At 46.0% G+C, this 6,835-nt stretch overlaps 1 long non-coding RNA gene across 1 annotated transcript; it reads right to left on the bottom strand.

Moving 5' to 3' along the window:
* Window positions 1–303: 303 nt before the first annotated feature.
* LOC140212848 (uncharacterized) lies at window positions 304–2,378 on the bottom strand. The gene is made up of 2 exons (XR_011896244.1): window positions 2,290–2,378; window positions 304–524 (listed from the first exon to the last, which is right to left on the bottom strand). It is a non-coding gene; the product is annotated as an uncharacterized lncRNA (long non-coding RNA).
* Between the last annotated feature and the right edge of the window lie 4,457 nt (window positions 2,379–6,835).

Below are 6,835 nucleotides of genomic sequence, written 5' to 3'. Positions count from 1 at the left end.
AACTAGCAATATAAATATATGTTTTCCTGATGTCCACGCTTCATTTAAAAGTAAATTGTAACTTACTTTGTGGGTGCCTCTTGTAAGGCAACGCCACATGCTTGCACAGCATCACGCAGAAATAATGGCCAGTTCTTCGGCATATCGTCCATTAGTGAATTTCTTGTACGTTGCACGTTACCAGAACTGAAAGATAAATCATAATATGCTGTTATTTTTTTTTCATAAAGTGTACGATGAGCTTTTCATGCATAAAAGATGATTGCAAGCGAAAATGCAGCAAGACATCAACTTCACACCACGTCACATACTCATACTTTATTACCTAATAAATGAGAAAAGATGCAGAAAGTGTAATTAACAAGAGTGACAAATAGCAGCAAAGGTGATCATGGATAAATCTTGAAGATGATTGCCGCCACTGCCGGAGCAGGCCAGCCTTTGTAGGAGAGCACTTGCTGCCCACAAAAGCTTGCTGTCACAGGCCACACGTGATGGTTCTTGTAGACATAGGCAAGGAATACCTGCACAGAAGAGGGGAAAAAAAGGCGAGCGAGGAAATGGGAAACGGGAATATTGAAATTGGAACTTCAATTAGCAATATCTGCTAAGTAAGAAGTTTGCCTCACATTAAAAATAAGTTTAAGCACTCCTTTCTCTTAAATTACGGGTATCTTAAGGTATGTACGCGATGATGTTTAAAATGACAAATATATTTCCTGGCATATACTCATTAAATTGCATAGCAGAGTCAAAGTCAGCCTTTAAATTAATATATGGTGTTTCATGGCTGAAAAGCCACTTATCAACCTGTCAAACAAGTCTGAGAAGCTTCCTGCACAATATAATCAGATTAAAACAGTAATCCACTCTGCAGGTAAATGATGTACTAGCTTAATTAAAAAGTTAAACAGCGTTTTATATTGTTGAACTAAAAGCAAGTTTGGCATTTTGCAGTGCCTAGCTGTTGCCTTTCTTTCAAACTTAAACATGACGCAGTACAGAGTAAGCAGGTAGCATGCAAAGGAGGACTGGTGATAAAGTAGTGTTCCAAAGCAACACTCCTAGCTGGATCAATCATTTTTGTTGATATATTTTCATGTGACCCTAATTGGCTTAGGGCAATACCTCAGACAAATGATGCGTCATACAAGATTGAAAGTATCTCATGATGTGATCAAACGATAACATTGTCCACTGTCTTGGAAGTGTTAACATGCTGTTTGCGCGAGAAAGCGCAAAGTGATACGTATAGGTAGCAAATTCATCTGTGCATCTATAGCCTGAGGTAATTCTGAGCATCTACGTTGACCCGCAATTGAGAAGCGACTGCACACAAAAAGGTGTATTCAAGTAATGGTCCATGCTGAATAATTGCCCACCTAGTAAAAAGTCAAATGTGGCAGGCTAATGGGCCAGGGCAAATAAATTGCTGAATTCTGACAACACCTCCAATTATATCATTGAAACAGGTGACAAAAAACAGCACAGGTAAAATTGCAGTTATGAGAAAATTTTAAAAGCACCTCTGCAAACTGCTGGAACCCTCAGCATCATGCCTGTTCTACACGCACATCTGTTGCAGCACAATCTACATCTCAGACGCAGGCGCCTACACACATCACTTTGTGATCCTCCACACATCACTTTGTGATCTCCTCACAATAAAGTTAAAAAACAGTCTGGCACAAGCTACCTGATGTGATTCATTCTGCAAGCGCCAGCCAAGTGCTGACGGTGGTAGAGCGAAATTGAAGTTTGTCCTTGTATGGAAGCCTCGGCCCATGTTTTATCAATTCTAGCGGCAAAGCACACCTTTTACAGCACACGTAAATCCTAAATTAGACTGCTTGCTGATGATGTACCGTAAATTCCTGTGAAGAAACTAAATCACACAGAAAGCATTTAGAATACCAAACTAATCAAATATTGGCTTGAATACATTTGTGCATTCGGGAAGCAAGGTGTAATGTACACTGTTGTAGCAAATTTTTACTCATGTATGGAATACTCATATGACACAACAGAGTTAATTTGCGAGTTCTTACATAGGACTGACTACCTACAGTTAAATTTTGTAAGGCTTAGGAGGAAAATACTTAATAGTAGAACTGTGTATGTACACTGGCACTGAGAAATTGGTTATAATAGTGGCAGCTTATAAAGGACCAGTGCAAAAAATGCCTGTTTTGAGACACCAACTAGCTATTTTACCACGAAGCGCTCCCTGGCCTTAACCCATATATAAAGCACTGGGAGGACCAGAGAGGGTACAGTACATTGGCTTACACTGATCACGATGAGGTCCCGTCATCCAGCTAGCGCCAAGGTACAAGAAGGATGTCCAGCCATCTATAGAGTGAAAGGAACAAAATAAGAGAGCATCACGTCAGTTGAAAGGCAGATTTACAATTACAAATAAGGTGACCCAGTCAAAATCATTCATTAACAAATGCCAAGCTGTCGTGATTTCACTCCCAGATGAAGCACCTACTAGGTTAAAGGTTTTGCTGCTTATTTAGAACAAAACACACGTGAAATTTGTACATCAGCAGACGATTTAATTTGGAATTGTATAGATGAAGTAAACACTGCAGTTATATTTTTGTTTTGCTATAAAGTGGGAACGCTACAAACTGCATAGCCACTGACACACACGCGCGCACACGCAAGAACAAAAGGACAGAAAATAGGGCGAGTCCAGTCTGGTTCAGCATTACAGCCAGCGCGTCGTCTTCGAATGCACTCCTTTCGGTTGGTTCGTGCTACGTTAACCACAAAGACTAACAAGCAGGGCAAAGTTCTGACTGGTGTTGAGGAAGTCGTGGAGCGGGGTAGTGCTGAACGGCTGAACACAAGCAGAACCCTCGTATAAAAGTAATGACGAAAACTCGCAGGGCAGAAGAGCCCATATATCAAGAACTGTCGCGGGTAACACCTAAAAATATTAACATTGTTGACGAGAAACGAAGTGCAATGTATTTCACTTACCGGAAAAAGTGTTATCCGAACGTGCGACGTACAAAGACACACCGAGACACGAAGGCGGCGAACACAGATCCCGCCATTGTGGTAGTAAGCCGTCGGCGAAAACGCGCAACACAGCCGATGTCACGAAGCACTGATGCAAAACACACGGCAAACAGCATCAGCACAGCTAAATGACTCCAATTAATATGCAGTATGAATGTACAGAACGGCTTAGAATGACGCACAACTGGCATAACGAACCCACGACCAGCCCACGACCGAGACATTGGAGACATTGCGGGCGGCAGTGGCCGTTTTTTTCAAACTTTCTGCCTCCCAGTGTTTCCAGCACAGAATGAGATGTCCGACAAATTTGGACTGTGTCGCCGAAGTGATCGCAGCGCGGTGGTTCTCACCGCTGTGCAACGCCGGCGTTTCGCTCCTGCTGCTGTCAGTATGCCTGCTGCGCGAGCATAGAATGGCTTCCAGGCGTCGTGTGCGCGCCCCGTATGCAAAACAACAACACGCCCTTGATTGTTGAAGTTCTGGTGTGAAATTGCTTAATATCAAAGCCAATTAACTTATGTTGCTTCTAACGAGTTCGATTTGTCTGTGGCGTCTTTTATTCGCTAACGCCGACGGCCGACGGTAACCGCACTTTTAACACGTCGTTTGGCATTTTATGCACTTTTAGACAAAAAGATCTAGAAAAGTTCTTGAGTTAGACATTCTGAATGTGTTTACCAAAACAGACTCTAGTGACACCAGCAGTGGGTTTTGCCGCAGATAGAATATATAGTAGCATATTCCAAGTGCTGAGGTTATGTTTAGAAGAAATTCTATTTTCAGTCTTATCATAGACCAAGACGTCTATAGTCGTTTGTAGCCGTTTCAAGAAGTTTTTAAGAGGTTCTGTGTTTCGTGGGATGCGATCGTCATGCCCTTGTTGATGTGCTTGAACTCCTGGCTGAAGTTTGTCAGCGACACTTTCGCTTTTCCTCCGTGCAGTCAAGCGATCCCTCTTGCGATGCGAATTTCACGGTCGAGCAGCAGACTTTGGTCAGCCTCGATGAAGCCTTCTGCGTCGGTAGGTGTTTCGGCGCCGACGCAAATGACAATACTGGAGCGCGGCGGGATGCTGACTTGATTTTCGAGCACGTTCAAGGCATGGTGACTATGAGAGCTCTCTGGTGGTATCGCTGGGTCTTCGGAGAGCGTTATCGACTTCGACTTCAGGTCTATGATCGCGCCGTGTTGGTTCAGAAAGTCCATGCCGAAAATTTCGTCTCGTGAGCGCTGTTGAAGGATAACGAATGTGGCAGGGTAGGTGCGGTCATTAAAGGGACACTAAAGGTTAATATTATGTCAACGTGGACTGTTGAAATGCCACTCCAGAAACCTCAAACCACTTGTTTCATGCGAAGAAGAGAGTTATTTTAAGAGAAAATGCGTTCTGAAGCGTCGTACCTAAAGCGCAGTTCAAATCGCCCGCCCTCCGATCGAGGAGTGGTGACGTCCTGGTCTCATAGTGAAGTTGCGCTGTCGGTGAGTAAAACGGCGCCCGCAGACGGCGCTACGGCGTTTCTGCGCAAAACGCAAACGCGTGGATCGAAACAAAGCCAAGACAGAGCCGACAGCAGCGCGAAAGCGGAACTATGGTGGCTAGCGGAAGGGAAAGCGCGCGGCGATGAGCTGGTTCTTTATTTTATGACACCAAATTTGACGCTCGTTGCAATGAACGACCCTGACAACGACACATTGGCTCGCGATGCTGGGCTCGACTTCAGCGATTTAAGTACTGATGAACGCGACCTGCTCGCGCTGCTGGTGTCGTTGCGTACTATACTACGACGGCAACTGTATGTCATGGCTGTACATATTCGCACATTTGTAGCTTTTCCTTCGTGAAAACCAAATGCCGCACTCACCGCCCCGTCTTCGACCTACAGTTGTTTTTGCGCTTCGGAGAATGCAGGCAATTAAGACCGACGGAACAACGCTACGGGAAAGCATTGCTTTGAAAGGCACTCCACACGACTTCAATAAGTCGGCGTTGAACGCGTAATCCTGTGGACGAAAGTGCAGCGAGCACACTATGCGACTTTTCGGCGCTTTGCCAACGCGCTGTGGCAGAGGTACGGCACTTCACCACTTCGAACGGAGAGGTTCACTCGTTGGCACACAGTGATAAGTAACGTTGGATTCGCCGCTGCAACTGCCCTTGGCCAAGTTGCGCGGACCGTTCGCGCATCCCACGACATCACATGGACGTGGCATTCTTCCTGCTTGTTCGAAATGCAAGTTTCGCGAGCCAGCAGAACCAGCTCAGCACGACGCGATAACGAAACAACTGAAACTCCAAAGCGCGCGCGGCGCAGAGCCGAGAGCGCAGAGTCGAGCGGAACCGAAACCTTTCGACTATCATACTACTGAAGGGTAACGTCAAAATGTTATTTTTTCTTAGAATCGAACAGAAAGTTAAGACTGCATGGGAAGGCCCTCAAATCCTGACAGCTGAAGGACACTTGATAGCACCAACTAGAATCTGCACGGACAGAATTACCGTTAAAGGGACACTAAAGGTTACAATGAAGTCAAGTTAAAGTGATAAAGCAATGCTCTAGAACGTCTAAGGCGTCAATATAATCGCTAACAGAGCTTTAGTAACCGAGAAATTGAGGTAAATGCATGACACGATTTGAGGCCCCCCAGCGACATTCCGGTACTAGCCCGATGACGAAGGCACTCCTCATCATAATTTATATCACTAGTACCCAACTACACGTATTAAAAAGATCATTTCATTAGGTGATAAGAGGGAAGAAAATGCTACTTGTCTACGTCTGTTCGATTCTAAGAAAAAATAACATTTTGACGTTACCCTTCAGTAGTATGATGGTCGAAAGGTTTCGGTTCCGCTCGACTCTGCGCTCTCGGCTCTGCGCCGCGCGCGCTTTGGAGTTTCAGTTGTTTCGTTATCGCGTCGTGCTGAGCTGGTTCTGCTGGCTCGCGAAACTTGCATTTCGAACAAGTAGGAAGAATGCCACGTCCATGTGATGTCGTGGGATGCGCGAACGGTCCGCGCAACTTGGCCAAGGGCAGTTGCAGCGGCGAATCCAACGTTACTTATCACTGTGTGCCAACGAGTGAACCTCTCCGTTCGAAGTGGTGAAGTGCCGTACCTCTGCCACAGCGCGTTGGCAAAGCGCCGAAAAGTCGCATAGTGTGCTCGCTGCACTTTCGTCCACAGGATTACGCGTTCAACGCCGACTTATTGAAGTCGTGTGGAGTGCCTTTCAAAGCAATGCTTTCCCGTAGCGTTGTTCCGTCGGTCTTAATTGCCTGCATTCTCCGAAGCGCAAAAACAACTGTAGGTCGAAGACGGGGCGGTGAGTGCGGCATTTGGTTTTCACGAAGGAAAAGCTACAAATGTGCGAATATGTACAGCCATGACATACAGTTGCCGTCGTAGTATAGTACGCAACGACACCAGCAGCGCGAGCAGGTCGCGTTCATCAGTACTTAAATCGCTGAAGTCGAGCCCAGCATCGCGAGCCAATGTGTCGTTGTCAGGGTCGTTCATTGCAACGAGCGTCAAATTTGGTGTCATAAAATAAAGAACCAGCTCATCGCCGCGCGCTTTCCCTTCCGCTAGCCACCATAGTTCCGCTTTCGCGCTGCTGTCGGCTCTGTCTTGGCTTTGTTTCGATCCACGCGTTTGCGTTTTGCGCAGAAACGCCGTAGCGCCGTCTGCGGGCGCCGTTTTACTCACCGACAGCGCAACTTCACTATGAGACCAGGACGTCACCACTCCTCGAACGGAGGGCGGGCGATTTGAACTGCGCTTTAGGTACGACGCTTCAGA

Source organism: Dermacentor andersoni, chromosome 8, assembly GCF_023375885.2.
Source record: "Dermacentor andersoni chromosome 8, qqDerAnde1_hic_scaffold, whole genome shotgun sequence".
Lineage (NCBI taxonomy): Eukaryota > Metazoa > Arthropoda > Arachnida > Ixodida > Ixodidae > Dermacentor > Dermacentor andersoni.
The sequence above is the reverse complement of the archived record's forward strand: the minus strand, read 5'-3'. Positions and strand labels throughout refer to the sequence as shown.